This window comes from Physeter macrocephalus, chromosome 4, assembly GCF_002837175.3.
Source record: "Physeter macrocephalus isolate SW-GA chromosome 4, ASM283717v5, whole genome shotgun sequence".
In the NCBI taxonomy this organism is placed as follows: Eukaryota; Metazoa; Chordata; class Mammalia; order Artiodactyla; family Physeteridae; genus Physeter; species Physeter macrocephalus.
Window position 1 is genome coordinate 30,288,947 of NC_041217.1, and position 16,049 is coordinate 30,304,995.

Below are 16,049 nucleotides of genomic sequence, written 5' to 3' on the forward strand. Positions count from 1 at the left end.
AAGTGTACAGCAAAGTGATTCAATTATATACACACACACACACACACACACACAAGTGGCTTCTCTTTTGTTGCAGAGCACAGGCTCTAGGCATGCAGGCTTCAATAGTTGTGGCATGTGGGCTCAGTAGTTGTGGCTCGCGGGCTGTAGAGCACAGGCTCAGTACTTGTTGCGCACAGGCTTAGTTGCTCCACAGCATGTGAGGTCTTCCTGGACGAGGGCTTGAACCCATGTCCCCTGCATTGGCAGGAGGGTTCTTAACCACTGCGCCACCAGGGAAGTCCCATTGTGTTGGTTTCAAGTGTACAGCAAAGTGATTCAATTATATACACACACACACACACACACACACACAGACCTACCTATACAGTAGGTCCTTGTTGGTTACTTATTTTATATATAGTAGTGTGTATGTGTTAATCCCAAACTCCTAAATTATCCCCCTCCCCCTTTCCCCTTTGGTGATAGCTGGGAAGTTTCTTCTTCATCACAGGAAAATGTCTAAATTCCTCCATCTGTTTTTTTCAAGAATTTTTAAAATCTGACCTCCAGTGTACATTTCTGAACTGCTCTCCCCATAAACTTCTCCTTTTAGAACTGCCTTTGCACTTCCTCCCAACCATAAATTCCTGCCTTTGCGTTTGCTGCTTAAATTGCTCACAGCTACCCATCAAAATCCAATCCTAGTTTCATGGCCCAGTTTTGATTTCAGATTTAATTTAGTACTTCATTGTCTCTCCCTCACTCTAGCACTTCCTCTTCAAGACACTTGTAATGGCTTTTAGTCATATATGTCTATCATGTTTCATGTGTCAATATGGGTTTCTGTGCTTTAACTTGATGGTTCTTCTGTCTGAACATTCTTCCCACACTGTTACATGGCTGGTTGGCTTATTCTCATCTTTCAATCAAAATGTATCCTCAGAGTGGTCTTTCCTGGACTTTTTTTTTTTAAGTCATTATCTTGTTCATCTTGTTCCTTGACTCCCCTGTGCGCTAGGATGTGAGCTACATGAAAATACGGACCTTGCCTATCCATTGCTCTCTCTCTCCAGTGCCTAACCATATGCTACAGGTTATACACTATTGGGTATCCCCTCCAAATAGTGAGCTACAACTTTTTATTATCAAACTGACCCGAGCACTGTGAAGCTGCTTTTTAAAGGAGTCTTTCTTCACCAGGGTCTTAGGATGAATGTGCCCTGCAAAACATATTCTTTCTTTACCTGGGGAAAAAGGTAAAAAAAAATAGTAGTGTGATCTCTGTTCCTCTGCTTAGCACACTTAACCTTTCAGAAATTCAGGATCTTCTTTGGAAAGAAAAAAATCTTGACTTCCTGAGACACCACAGGCCTTTTTTTAGGAAGGTGAGATTGATAGTATAACAGGTTGAATTTATAGGAGAAAATCAAGACGAAAAGGAGTTGAATTCTGAGCTACAGAAAGCAGATAATCCAGAAGATTTAATGATGGGGTCTGCAGAAATTATATTCTTTGAAAATGTTATAAGAGAGATAGGAGAGTGTGCTCAATGTTAGATTAAAGACAAAATTAGAAGATCCTGTGTTTGAAAAACAAGATACACTAAATGAATGTGTCAGTCTTTAAAGACCCTAATTTTTTGTTTTGTTTTGTTTTAAAATTTTATTTTATTGTGGTAAGAACAATTAACATGAAATCAACCCCCTTAAATTTTTAAGTGTACCCCACATTATGGTTGACTATAGATATAATGTGGTACAGCAGATCTCTCCAACTTCCTCATCTTGCTTAACTGAAACTTTATGCTCACTGATTTGTAACTCCCCATGACCCCCTCCCCTCAGCCCTTGGTAACCACCACATTTTAAATTTTTTATCTTCAAATATATTTAGTTGCTCAGAGTTTGATATTCAGAAAAAGCTAAATGTAATGACTAATTATTATGGCGTTCATATTAGCTACAGATTAATACTAAAATGTTAGAATTAAACTGTCACTCTTTTTTTTATAAATGAAATTTATTTTAGTAATATAAGTTATTTTGGCCATGTCCTGTGACATGTGGTATCTTAGTTCCCCAACCAGGGTTTGAACCCGTGCCCCCTGCAGTGGAAGTTGGAAGTGCAGAGTCTTAACCACTAGACCACCAGGGAAGTCCCAGGTCATTTATTCTAACTTTGCAAAAAAAACCCCAAAACAGAAAAACCCCTCAAGTTTCTGTTATAATTCATAGTTAATTGCATGATAACATCTCACGGATGATTGATAAAGAATAAAAAGAAAGAAGTCATCTTGTAAAGACACTAATTGATTCTTGCAGATTTTGGATAAATTTAAACAATATACCTCTTTGTTACAGTGATATCAGGTATTTGAATTTACTTTGCATATTTCTAATTTAACCTGATTTGATTTTTCCTCCTAAATCTCAACATATGTATTACATTCTCCATTATGCTCTGGGTTATCCATCTTTTCAACTGAGTTCTTACTTGTTTGGAAAAAAAGAAGGAAGCAGTAACTACTTAAGGACAAGAAGTACTTTCAGACACACGCATAACATAGACTCCATGTAATTTAGGACTGTTTAACTTACATATTATTTAAGCATGTTTTCTGACTTCAAACTCCTACTTCTGATAAGTAAATATTTACATTTAAGATATTAGCTGCTCTGAGAACAACGCTTTCCCTCCCTTCCTCCTTAATTCCACCTTAACATCTGCAAAGAGGAAAGGAAACCAGCTCACATTTTAGCCCCTCCTACCAAGGATAAGACTTGAACTTCTCTGTGGTCCCGGGCTGAGAAAGGATCCTGACAGAAAGCTAGAGGCGTAAAGAAGCCTGAGGAATCTCATTGTAACTCTGGGAACTGTAAGCAATATATTTACTCTTCCCTCGCTCGCTCTGCTTCTCTCTCCCGCCCTCCCTAGCTTTTAGTTTGTATCTTGCTTGGAAGGAAGAAAGGCCGAAGGGATTCACCGCTGTGAAAAGTCTGCATGTCCTCTGAGTTTTGAAATGAGATATACAGATCAGGGACTTTAATTTCCTTCTAACAAATGCCAGTTTGCTTTCCGGGGTCTAAATGCACTGTGGAATCCGACTATAAGGATTTCCTTCATGTACAGCGCCGAAAGAAAGCGAACGTTCAGAAAGGCAGTTAGGTGGCTCTACTTAGCGTTCCACGTGATGCCCCCCGGTGGTTGCCTATTCCCATTATTGAGCAGCCTGCTCTTTGACAGCCCTAAGGATCTTTAGCGAAGAAATTCATCAACTAATTTAAGGTTTAATTAAAAAATAGTCATTTCGGTTACTTATGCAAAGCATTCCTGGGTATTTAATGTGTGGCAGTGTTATGCGAAAAAACAAACAACATTGAAAAATTAATTGTATACTGACTGGTATTCTGATTCGTCCTTCTAAGTTATTTGACATGCCAGGAGAACAGAGCTCGAAACAAGATATTGGAAAAGATTTGCTCAAATAAGAAAGCTAAGTTTTGAGTGTGAATACTATTTTAGTAATTTTGTATTGGAAGCATTTGTAAAAAAAAAAAACAACGAAAAAAGGCATTTGGATTTGAAATAATAGTGGTTTAACTTATTTAAGTTTCCTATAACTTGTACTCATTTTAATCTTAAAATTAGTCATTTTTACCTCAAAAACTAGGACAAGAAATGCTTTTTATGTTGGTTGATGATGTAAGCACTTATTCATCTAAGGCAGATGGAGAATACTAGAGGCGGACCATTTGGATGGGTGTCAATTCTAAGTTATGATATTTGCATATATGACCCTTTGGGTTCAAGGAGAATTTCTGTTTTGTTTTGTGTCTGTTTGCTGCATAAATTTGGAATTGTAGCCTAAGAGATGTTTGCAGGGAATAGTAGTGAAAGAAACCTTGAAGAGTTTTAAAATTATTTTCTAGAGATCTCTAGACCTTGCCAGTCAAGTTTGATATTGGGATTAAACAACAGGTATTTGTTTCTTTCAGTGAGCAGAGGAAGAATTAAATTTTAAATTAAGCAATAATTGTGAAATGCATAGAGAAGTGTTTAATCTGCATTTGCTCAAAGCAGCTTTACAAACTTCCTGTAGGGGAAGCACATTTTATGGGACAAGAAACTAAGAAAACTATTTAGTAATTTTCCTTGTCCCAATTAAACATAAATGAAAAATGACTTGCAATGTTAAAATGCTTTTTTTTTTTTACATTTTACGTTTATCAGTTTCTTGCTAATAGTACCTGATAAAGGTCATCCCACAGAGATACTTTGGCCTGTGTTTTTAACCCATCAGTATCATTCCTAGTGTCTCTGCTTAGAAAGCAAAGTCATAAAATGAAATCATTTGCATTAAAAAAAATATGTTCCAGGAATAAAAAAGAGGAAGACAGAATTAGCTGTGTTTCCTTTTTCCTCTCTTATGCCTTTTTATTTACCATCAGTTGTTTTCTTCCTCTTGCTTGCAGATTTTATAGCATTAGTTATTCTCAGCTTCTTTTTTGTTTGTTTTATCACAGACGCTTTTACAAATCTTATGAAAGCTATAGACTCCTTCCTAGAATAATGACACTTTTGCTCCTCAAACATGCACAAATTTTGAAACACCTTTAGGTATTTCACAAATCCTCCAAAACGATTCATGTCATGTGAAAACATAGTATTTCTTAGAATTTTGGAGCTTTCTGACAATTTCAAATAATTAGAAAATTATTTTACTTATGAGTAAAGAACTGCCTCACAGTGAATATTGCACTTATTCAGTTAGTGTTCTGGAACTCTAAGTAATTGGTGTAATGGAAAAACTATTGCCTGGAAACCAAATGACCTAGATTCTAGACTCCACCCCGATAGTAATTAGCTGCACAATATTAAGCTTGCCATTTTTCTGTAACATCTGATATTTTTTATTGCTGAATGCAATAAGTAAAACATAATAGGGAAGTAATATACAAGTTATTATTTATTGGACTGTGGGATGTCTCTATTTGCTGCTTTTGTTCCAAAATTCCTAATGATATTTCCCAGCATAATTATGTTTTATAACATTCTTGTTTATTACAAAGATAATTCATGCTTACTTTTAAAATCCTGTTACATATAGAAATTGCAAAGAAGAAAAGGAAAATTGAACATATAGTCCCCGCAAGGGGTAACTACTTTAAAAAAACAAAAAAAAATTATTTATTTATTTGATTGTGCTGGGTCTTTGTTGTGGCAGGCGGGCTCCTTAGTTGCAGCTCATGGGCTCCTTAGTTAGGGCAGGCGGGCTCCTTAGTTGTGGCATGCGAACTCTTAGTTGCAAGGGGTAACTACTTTTAAAATTTTATTCATTCAATCAAAATATTTATTGGGTAACTAGCATGCATAAGCACAGAGATAAGGAATTCATGTATATACATCTATTTATGCTTCTAGACATTTTTCTACACATACACTCACATGTAGATTTTACAAAGTTGTGATCACACTTGTTAAAAGATAAACTGAGGCATATTAAAAATTTTGAGTTCGTTTGAGCAAAAATTGATTGGCATGGGGCAGTGCCCAACCAGAAGTGGTCAGGAGCACTTCACTGACATGATATGTGGGAGAGAATTTTATAGAGAAAAAGCAGAAGCAAAGTAAAGAATTTATGGATTGGCTACAGCTTAAAGCTTAGTTCGCTGTTTGTGAATGACTGTCCTTAGGTTTCAATTTTGTACCTTTGAGGCATTTACCTGGTTAGATTTTGGTTTGCTGATGCAGGCTGCAGTGGCATTAGAGTCACCTTAGTCTAATGGCCGCCTCGTTTAATTAATTTAGCACACTGCTGATGCTGTTTCATAACATGCTTCCACTCAATCATGAGATTTTCTCTTAAAACATATTTTTATATTCATGTGTTATTTTATATTCATTCATATCTTAAATATTACTAAGTCCCTACTATGTGTCAGCCATTATGCAAGTGATGGCAATCTAGCTATGAGCAAGAGAGTATGGTTCTAAGATGTAATTTTTAGTCTATGGAAATGTTGTATTGGCTGATTATAAATTGCTGGATATTTAGGTGGATTAAAGTTTTCTACTATTATAAATAGTGTTTCATTTAGGACCTCAATATAAATGTTTGTATACATCTTTGTTTATTTCCTTTGGATAGATTCTTAAAATGCAGTTTTCAAGTTCTAACAAAAGTTCCACTAATTACAGGTTATGAGATCATAAGCCAAATGCTTTATCAAAATTTTCTTTTCTCAGCTGTAAAAGAATAATAATAATAATAATTGAGTATTTGGGGGATTTAAAAAGCATTTAGTAAAATATTGTAGAGTACTAGTTATTATTTTTTCCATTTTGCTCTTGAGAAAGATTGGATCCATTTATCAGTAGTATAAGAAAGTAGAATTTCCCTAAGCCAACATTGTGTTATCACTCAAACAGAACAAACAACAACAAATCCAAAAACTGAGACAATTGTTATATGAAAATGGTATCTTGTTTAAATTTGAATTTTTTTTCAGGAATAAGGTTGAACAATTTTCATGGTGGACACTTGTATGCCTATGTTTACGAATTGCATCTTTCAATGTGATTTTTAAATCTTTTTTCAGTTTTAATTTCTAATATGGTAAATATCAATGGATATAACTCACATAATCAAAGGCCCTTTGGGGTCCTCAATAATTTTGAAGAGTGTTAGGGGTCTTAACATGGAAGGCTAAATTTTGAAATGGAAATAGAAATTCTGTAAACATTGCTTTTTTCAAGTTTAGAGGATTGTTCTTATTGTTTCCTTATACCTTTTCTTTAACAATGGTTGAGATGCATAGAAAAATGAAAGCAAGTCATTTTTATTCTCACAGTCTGTCATCTTCTACAAAATTCAAGGAACTTGAAGAGGTTTCCGAGAAGAGGGCCAAAACCCTTGTAGAATCTCCCACAGCTTTAGGAACATCCAGACTTGCTTAATGCAAGAAGATGGAGCTAGAGATAGGTCTAAAGGTTACAGGATGATTCTTTTGAAAGGTTTTGTAAGAAAAATGGTGTCCATGTTTGTCAAGAACCAACTTAGAGAAAATGAATATAAGCTTTAGGCCATTCATCTTGTACTCCTTGGCGACTAGGGCAGTGACAGTTGGGAGAACCAAAATGTTGGTTCAGGGGTTCTTTCCAAAGAAGACATTAAATAGAGCAGATATTGTTCCTGCCTTTTGATACCACTACTTGCCTGAGAAAAAGAGATGTGCCCAAATTTTGCTACTCTTGCCACTCTGTGATTCTCAGTTTTTTGTATTCTCTGTGATTCTTGGTCTACCCTCAGAACAATTCTTTTAAAATACAGTTTATCTCTCCTCTATACAAATATAAAATAAGCTTAAATATTGATAATTCAGTGCTCACCATAAGCAGATTTATGAAGCTGCACCACCACTCTGATCACTTATTGAATGAATTCAAATAGCTTTAGAGAAACTCAGCAATCACCTATAAGTGATCCCGGTCAGAGTTTTGTAACCACTGAGTCAAAGATGAAGGGCTGAGAGACCAAGTTGCACTCATTTTCCTTCCATTCCCTTCTCAGGGGGAAGGGAATGCATTTGTAAATCAGCTGCTCCCTTTTCCTTAATCTTCCTCTTCATTTGCTTGACTTCTGGAGTCTATAGGGAAATTTAGGTATTTTAGGTAACAGTATGTTTTGAATTAGAAAACAAATACCCATAATATGTGTAATTTCAGTATTCCATAGTACTAAAAACTCATGTATTTATAACACTCAGGTTAGTTTTTCATTTTATTATTTAATTTACAATCTGTTTTCTGATTACCTAGTTTGAAAAAAAAAATCAGAGGAACAATAATACCCTTCATTTGCATAGCATTTTGTGGTTTATAAGGAGATTGCTCAAGAACTTTATTCCCACAATAACCATGTAGGTTAGCAGAGCAGTTATTCACATTTTGCAGATGTGAAAAGAGAAGTGTTGGAAAGTTAAATAGCTTATTTAATATCCGAGTCTTATGATTTCCATTTTGATGCATTTTGTATGCTTCACTTAACTAATTGATTGGTTTATATTTCCAGTTTTGATGCGTGTTATTTAAGACTGTCAACCTCCTCCTATTTGTTAACATCAGAAAAATTATAAGGGAAGAACCAGAAAGAACACATCCTAATGCACGTTTCCGTATTAACTCAATTGTTCTGTTCTTATAACTGGATTACTGATTGACATAATAGAGGAAGTTGCATAAATTTAAGAATGATTGAAGAAGTAGCATATGATTTAGAATTTATTTTGTAACTATTTAGCATTTTATAAATATATATGCCACTTTAAGACAATAAAGTATATGAAGTTTAATCCAAAAATACAAAAGAGACGTATTATGAGTTGTATAAGAAACACTAATTCTACCAACGGTTTTACTTTCATTTGGCAATAGAGCATTTTTTTAGAATATTCTGAGTATAACCTACAGAGCCTATGGTTCTTTTTGGCTCTTATTAGTCCTGGTGGTTGGCATAAAGCATTTGTATCAAAATGGTTACTCTGACCTTGGATTTATCATTTGTAGAAAAAAAACATTATTATTTTACCTTTCCGAACAACCCAGTAGCTTATGGTATACCAGATATTCCTTTTCAGCAGTAAAAATCAACTTTAGTTATAACATTGGCTTATTATACATATGTATAACTTCATAACAAATAATACATAGTAGGTCATGTTTGACTGCTAGATGCAACTGCACCACTAGAAACATTAGGTCAGCAAATGGCTTCTGAATTTCAGTCAGTAAATTGACACACTTCCTATTTGCCTCATACTTTTACATCCACAGCTTTAAATAAGATAAGCAAGTTGGGCGCAGTACCTCAGCAATAAACTGGGATGTTAGACTCCGTATGTATTCTTGTGGGATTCCTGGATCTGTAATTGGAGAAGAGACAGTGTCTGCCTGGGTTAGTCTAGGGGCAGGAAAATGGTGTCTTTAAGTTTTCTTCAGGCTCTCTCTTATTTATTTATTTTTTTTGGCCGTGCTGCGTGGCATGCAGGATCTTCATTCCCTAACCAGGGATCGAACCAGTGCCCCCTGCAGTGGAAGTGCGGAGTCTTAACCACTGGACCACCAGGGAAGTCCCCAGGCTCTCAGTTTTTATTACTTGAAACAAAAGGGTAATCCATTTTGTGGACTGTTTACATGTAGTTGATGCAATATTAAGGAAGTAGTAAGAAAAGTAATTTAGAGCAATTAAGTAAGAATTCATAGAAAAGTACTCTGGGGAAAAGTATCTAAAGATGCATGTGGTTATGAGGATATGCTGTGTAGATTCTGACATCTATAATTAAGATATCTTAATATCCATCAGTCCCTTGTTATTATCTACCCCAAAGCTCAAACAGGTATCAGCTTCCTTTCCATTTAACTGTCATGAAGAAGAGGCAGATGAGTTTAAAACTGGTTGAGGTCATGAACTTAGATCTCAAAGAAGTAACACTAGGGCATTTCTGTAGGTCATGGAATAGTCTTCAAAATCACTACTTTCAGTGTACAATGGGAATTCATGTTCAAATATAACTTCAAAGTATCATTATATCATTGATTAGTAGAAGATGCTATTAACATATTTTAGGAAGTTTTCTCACAGCAAATTTAAATTCTATTTTAAAGAGATTTCTTAGTTAATTAAAAATTTAGTTGCAAAATATTAAGATGGTTGCTTATAATCTGCTGCTTGGTACTTATTTTTTGAGGTAGTGACAATCAGGGATTTATATTTAAAATATATAAAAGTCCACAATGTTTATATGAGATTTTTTTTTCTTATCCTTCTCACTGACTATCCCTCTGTTGTCAATGAAAAGCAATAAAAGAATCAGTTTTGTGAAACTCATTCAGTGTTTGCAGAAAATTTTACTATCTGCTTAAATTATGTGTTAAATTGACAAGTTGGCTTGGTTGATTAATACCTTATGAGCTATTGTCACAATGAAAAGAAAATTCTTGTATAAATTACAACTTTCTGTGAAGAAAAGAATTTCTAGATACTATTTCATGAATATATGTAGCATGCCTAGGAAAAGAGTAGGAAAAATGTACCTTTTTAAGTACATAGAAAAAGAAGAGGTATTAGAAGCAATTTAGATAGTCTGTACTCTCTTTTCCACTTAAGAATTTTACCTGTTGGGTCAAGAAAAAAAAAGGCAAATGCTAATATAATCCAGGAATTTTTGATCACTGAGCTATGTGCGTTTATTCCTTCACCAGTTCAGTATGTTTTAATTAATACTAACTACATGCTAGGCACTGTCCTACATTTAGGGCACACATGGGTGAATAAAGAGTTAATTCCCTCTTGGAGGAGAGAGATGATAATTAAGCAAATAATAAACAAATAATAAAAGAAGCAAATGGACTTTAATAGTACAGGCTAACCTGGAGAGGTGAAGGATGGAAAGGTTTCCCTGCGAGGTAAAATTTAAGCCGAGATGTGAGGGATGAGAAGCCAGGTGTGGGCGGTGCCTAGAGTGAGGGTAGTGTGGCTCAGATGGGGGCTCCAGGCAGAGAACAGCATTTGTAAATAAGCCTGCAAAGGAACAACCAAGAAATCAGATGGAAAACCAGTAGTTAGGATGATGTCATGGGAACAAAGGAGGGAAAGTGCTTCCAGAGAAACAGAGGATAGGAAAGTGACGACCATATTTGAAAACTTGGAGGTCATTAGTGGTCTTTTTTTTTTTTTTTAATGTTTATTTATTTGGCTGCACCAGGTCTTAGCTGCGGCATGCAGGATCTAGTACCCTGACCAGGGATCGAACCTGGGCCCCATGTGTTGGGAGCACAGAGTCTTAACCACTGGACCACCAGGGAAGTCCCTCATTAGTGGTCTTGATAAGAGCAGTTCCAGTGGAGTGGTGGGGACTCAGTGAGATGGCAGAAGGGATAGGAGTGGAGGACTCTGAGGACATGGATAGGTACAGTGGGAACAAATGGCCCTTTAGAGAAATCTGTCAGTGAAACCCAGCATAAAAATGGAGACATGGAGGGAAAAGGAATATGGAGTTATGGGAGACTGTAACAAAGCTAGCCAATCAGATTTTCCAGTAGAAGGTAAAGGTTGATGATTCAGAAAAGAAAGGCATGGCCGTCAGAGGGAAGTACTTGAAGAAGATAGAGGGATTTTGCATTTAGAGAGCCACGTGTGGGGCTAGGTCCGCAACACAAGGAGGAACTCTGCCTCCTTTGTGACAGGGAGAAGGAGAACCCAAGTGCCTGGGCAGAGGAGTTTGCAGATTTGCTGGTGGGAAGATGGGAACTTCCCCCTGGTTCCTTCTGCTTTCTCAGTGAAGGGAGATGAGGTCACAGCCAATAGTGAGGGTGAGGTGAGGCGAGAGACTTGGCGGGGAGAGGAAAGTCTTTCTAGCGTGGGACTTCAAGGGCACCAGAAAAACTTAGAAAGGCATTGTGTAGTGGTGAGAGCCTCTTTGAGTTCTGAGAACGTAAACCTAAGATTAAAAACCAGTCTGCCAGTTTAGGTCGTTCTTCTCCAGCTATGTTTAAATGCTAGGAGCAAACCCAGAGAAGGCAGAATGGCTGAGTTTTGCTAGAGCAAACAAAACAAAACACCTAAAACAAAAATGCGTAGAAATTCATGAACTTGTAGAATACAGATCTTTTTATCTAGGGTAATTATTAACTAGTAAGGAACAGTCACAAATTGGCTTGATTTCCAGCATTTAGTCGGCAGGGATTCAGTCTTTGTTCCTTTCAAACTCTTGGTTTCCTTGCCTAGCCAACTGCTAGGCCCAGTTCTACACTTCAGCGAATCTCAATGCCTTTACCTGTTCTAGGAGCCATCATGCTAGGGTCCGTTTCCTTCCTAGTTGCTAGAATTGTTTTCAGTTCTAAATGTTTAACCGTGGCCTTGCCTGCCTTTCTTGGATATCTAACTAAGTTCCTGTGTAGAGTTTATATCTTACCCCTCAACTTTGCCTACTTTACTCCTGCACTAAGGCCACCTTGGTGCTCCCTGAAAGACATTGCTTTGTAGACTTGGAACCATTACAACTCTGCAACGTAAAGAGGGCTGAAACACTCAGTAGTAAGAAGCAACCATCGAAAAACAGGTCTTTCTTTTACAGCTCTGTTAGCAGGATGTTCTTTCTTCAACATGACAAAAATCCTTCATTTTGCAACTAAAAGTCATTTCCTTCTTTTTTTTTAATCTTTAGAGTTTTATAGAACAGCTGGTTATCATAATCACCATAATCAAACTGATATTTTTTTTAAGAACTAAAACAATTTCATTGAAATACTGACTCTCGTATTTCCTTGAAGTTTAAAAAAATCTTGTTTTAATAAATTTTTAATTCATTAGCCATTTCTCATAAATCCTTCTATTGAAGTGCTTTAGTTTTACACTGTTGATGGCCAGGTGCTTCCATGAATGGAAGCAGTGAGTCTGTGTGGATCAGGCTGGGCAGGGAGGTGGGGAGGACAGATGCACTTGAGTTTGCTTCTGGCTCAGATGTTTCCCAGATGCACTGCTTGGCACTCAGGAGATGCCTCTTTTCCCTCCTTCCCTCCCTACCTCAATAAGACATGTCTATCATGTGTTGGAAAGTCATCCTACACTTTATTCCTGGTTCTGCCCATATTTCCTTAAGCTGTGGTATAGATATAGTTATCGAACTTCTTCCTGTCCAAAATGAAGGGGAGAGTGTAACATTGCTTTTGTTAATTTCATATTTTTACAAAACCCATTGAGGCATTATATCTCATCAGCAGAAGCTCAACTGAAACATTCTTACAGATTTTATTAATATCCTTGGCACTGTTCTCCATTGTTGATCAAAGGTTGAGGAAATGTATATTTCACAATTTGGAGCAAATGAGTATTTCTAGTTCATTTCAACCTGTGTTTATTATATATAACACCTAAATATTCAGGTTGGGCTTCCATGTTTATTATGGTGCTAGCAGAGTACAAAAATAACTTAGTTTTCTATTGCTTTACCCTTTATAGTGCTGAAAGTTCTTCTGTCTTAAAAAATTTTACATTGAACTTTAGACTTGCATAGATGTATTCCACAGAAGTAGAGAGAGAAAACCCTTCAATTCATACATTGAGAACATTTAAGAGGTCTACTACACTGCATAGATTCCATGTATTTCAATATAATTGGTTTCCTTTGTAATCCAGAGTTTTTATTTTAAGAACTTTATAGTGTCAGACTATATCATGGGGCCTGTAGGCTTCACCAGACTGCCAAAGGGATCCAAGGCATAAAACATATTAAGAACTCCTGAGAATTTCCCCTCAAATGCATACTTTCTATGTACAGAGTTCTTAATCCTGCAAAAGATTAAATTTCCTGTTTATTTCAAAAGTGAATTGCCATTCACAGTGTCTAGAAGCACGTTTCTAAAACTTCTTACAACCTGAAAAAAGAATGATGAACTTGAATTCCTATTGTACGTTACACAATCCAGGATTTGTAGAATGCTCATGTCATCGTTAGTGGTTTAACTTCCCAGTAACCCATGAGATGGGTGAGTGTACAGAGCCTCTGATCTTCCACAACTCCTGCTATTTTTTTCTGTCATTTTTTTCCATTTCAAGATCATAGTCAACATCCATATTTTAATTACAAGATCAACCTCATGGGCTGCTTGAAATAGTTATCGTGTTAGCTGAGAAGTAAAACAACTTCAAAATGTTATAACTCATCCAGTAATAAAATGGCTCTCATGAAACATTTAAGCCAGCATGACGGTTTTCCTGGGGGTTTTCCCTGGACTGTTTTCTTTAAAAAAAGATATGGCTTTCCCTGCTGTGGCAATCTTGGGTCCGTCATGAAAAGAGGCAGCAATTAAGTAGGGAGTGGAACCCTCAACAAAACACAGATACTCCCTAGGGAAGCATATTTGCAAACCATCTGGTCTGGAGAGAGAAAGTTGTAGAAGTAAATGCACTTTTCAAAGCCCATTCCTTTTCCTGGCATTTTGTGCCACATTGTTAGGTATATTTCAAAAGCATTAACACTGATACCTCTCCATTATCAGTTTATTTTAAGTAGAAGGTAAAACATTTTCCATTTTCTGAAAATGAACATAGTAAACACTTGTCAATGTGGTATTATTCCCTAGTGGTCTGTGTGGGAAGAGGAATTTTTAAAAACAATCCATGTTGCATTTGTAAATCAACATCTTATAACTATGATTCATATCTAGAAAAATCTAAAAGATGAAAATGGCTCTTTTTAAGCTTTATTTGACCAATCACAGAGAGAAATTCAGTTGTTCATTTCCTTCAGATTCATATCTTGAGCCTACTTCACACCACCAGGCAATAACTTGGCCGTTTAAAATATTGGTCAAACTAAATTGTATACAAATGTTCTTTTAATTTTGGCTAAATTCCCTTTTTAGCCTGAGTATGCTGGCTGGGGATGGCGGTGGGGAGAGGAGAGGGTATAAAGAAAGGGCACCTGGTTGAGAGTGGTGAGAGGAGTTCAGCTGTTTCCCTAACTGGGTGAATTCTCTAGGTTTGTTTATATCTTTAGACCTCAGCTTACAAATTTGCACAAGGTCTGTCTAGGTGGTGATTATGACTGTTCCTTCCAATTCCAAAATTTTCTGACCTTAAAATACCGCCAGAGTGGCTGCTTGTTTTTGGCCACTGAAGAGGTGAAACGATGGAAAATAACAGCAAACTGGAAGGTCAGAGAAAGAAAACCAGAAAACTGGCTCTGGAGTGAGGAGACATTCTTGCTTTGTCTGTAATGCAGCGTGTGAAACTGGGCCAGCCAGTTTTCTGGCCCTTAAAATAGTCAGGCTTATCTGGATTTGTACTTCCCAATTGTGAAGTGGTAAAATAAATTACATTATGCATTGTGTTTCATTTATGTACTCTGCGTGTGTGTGTGTGTGTGTGTGTGTGTGTGTGTGTGTGTGCACGCGCTTTCAAAATAACCAGATGAGGATGAGGGAGGCTGGTCCATCTAAATAATGCTGTGCTCTCTCTTCTTCTTTATCTCCTAACAATCCTAGTTTAGGTGCCTGTTGTATGATATCTGGACGCCTCTGGTTGGTTGCCCCTCCCTTCTCAAATGCCACCTTTCTCCATTAACAACTGTATGCATCTTTGTTTAACTGTTATATTTATATTATTGAACTGTGTAATAGACTGAATTGTGCCCCTCCCCATTCATATATTAAAGTCCTAACCCCCCAGTCCCTGAGAATGTGACTGTATTTGGAGATCAGGCCTTTAAAAAGGTGACTGAGTTAAAATGAGGCCCTTAGGATGGGCCCTCATCCAGTTGACTGGTGTGATTATAACAAGAGGAAATTTGGACACTCTAAGAGACACTAGGGGAGCATGGGCACAGAGGAAAGACCATGTGAGGATTCAGGGAGAAGATAGCATCTTCAAGCCAAGAAGAAAGGCCTCAGAAGAAACCAAACCTGCTGGACACTTTGATCTTAGCCTTCTGGCCTCTAGCACTGTCAGAAAATGTTTCTGTTGTTTAAGCCATGTAGGTTGTGGTGTTTAATTATAGTAGCCCTGGCAAACTAATACAAAGTGTCACTTCCACCCTGTCCCCTCTCTCTTCCTGTCCTTTAGAGGCTTTTGTAGAATGGCAGAATGATGTAGAAAGAAAATCTGGTATGAGTCAGAGGGTCAGGATTCTAGGGCCAGCTCAACATTTGTCACCCAGATGACCTGGGGAACGTTGCTTAGTCTTTCTGGGAGACAGTATTCTCTTGTAAAGTGTGAATAAGGGGGACCATCTGCCTCAGCTTGAGTTCTCAGTGATTTTTAGACAAATCACTCACGCTTTATCTCTAAAATGGCAATAATAATCCCTCTCTTATTATGAAGACAAAACAAGATGGCGTATATAAATCACTTAGCACAATAACACTGGCATCTGGGAAATGCATAATGTGAACTTTTGAAATTAAGCGTTCAGATTAGTAATTGCTGAGATATCTTCCAGCTTGTCATTCCAGGTTCTATAATTACGCTCTACTTCCCCTTGATTATTTCTCAACCCAAAACCTCATCT

The 16,049-nt window shown here is 36.8% G+C and overlaps 1 protein-coding gene across 9 annotated transcripts in view; it reads left to right on the forward strand.

Annotated features, from left to right (window-relative positions):
- Window positions 1-2,751: 2,751 nt before the first annotated feature.
- PLA2G4A (phospholipase A2 group IVA) overlaps window positions 2,752-16,049 on the forward strand; it is a 164,823-nt gene continuing 151,525 nt past the window's right edge. For all 9 annotated transcript variants that reach the window (XR_008617046.1, XM_024133765.3, XM_024133766.2 and 6 more), the window contains exon 1: window positions 2,752-2,857. The gene's annotated coding sequence lies outside the window, so the exon portion shown is untranslated. The remainder of the gene's footprint in view (window positions 2,858-16,049) is intronic.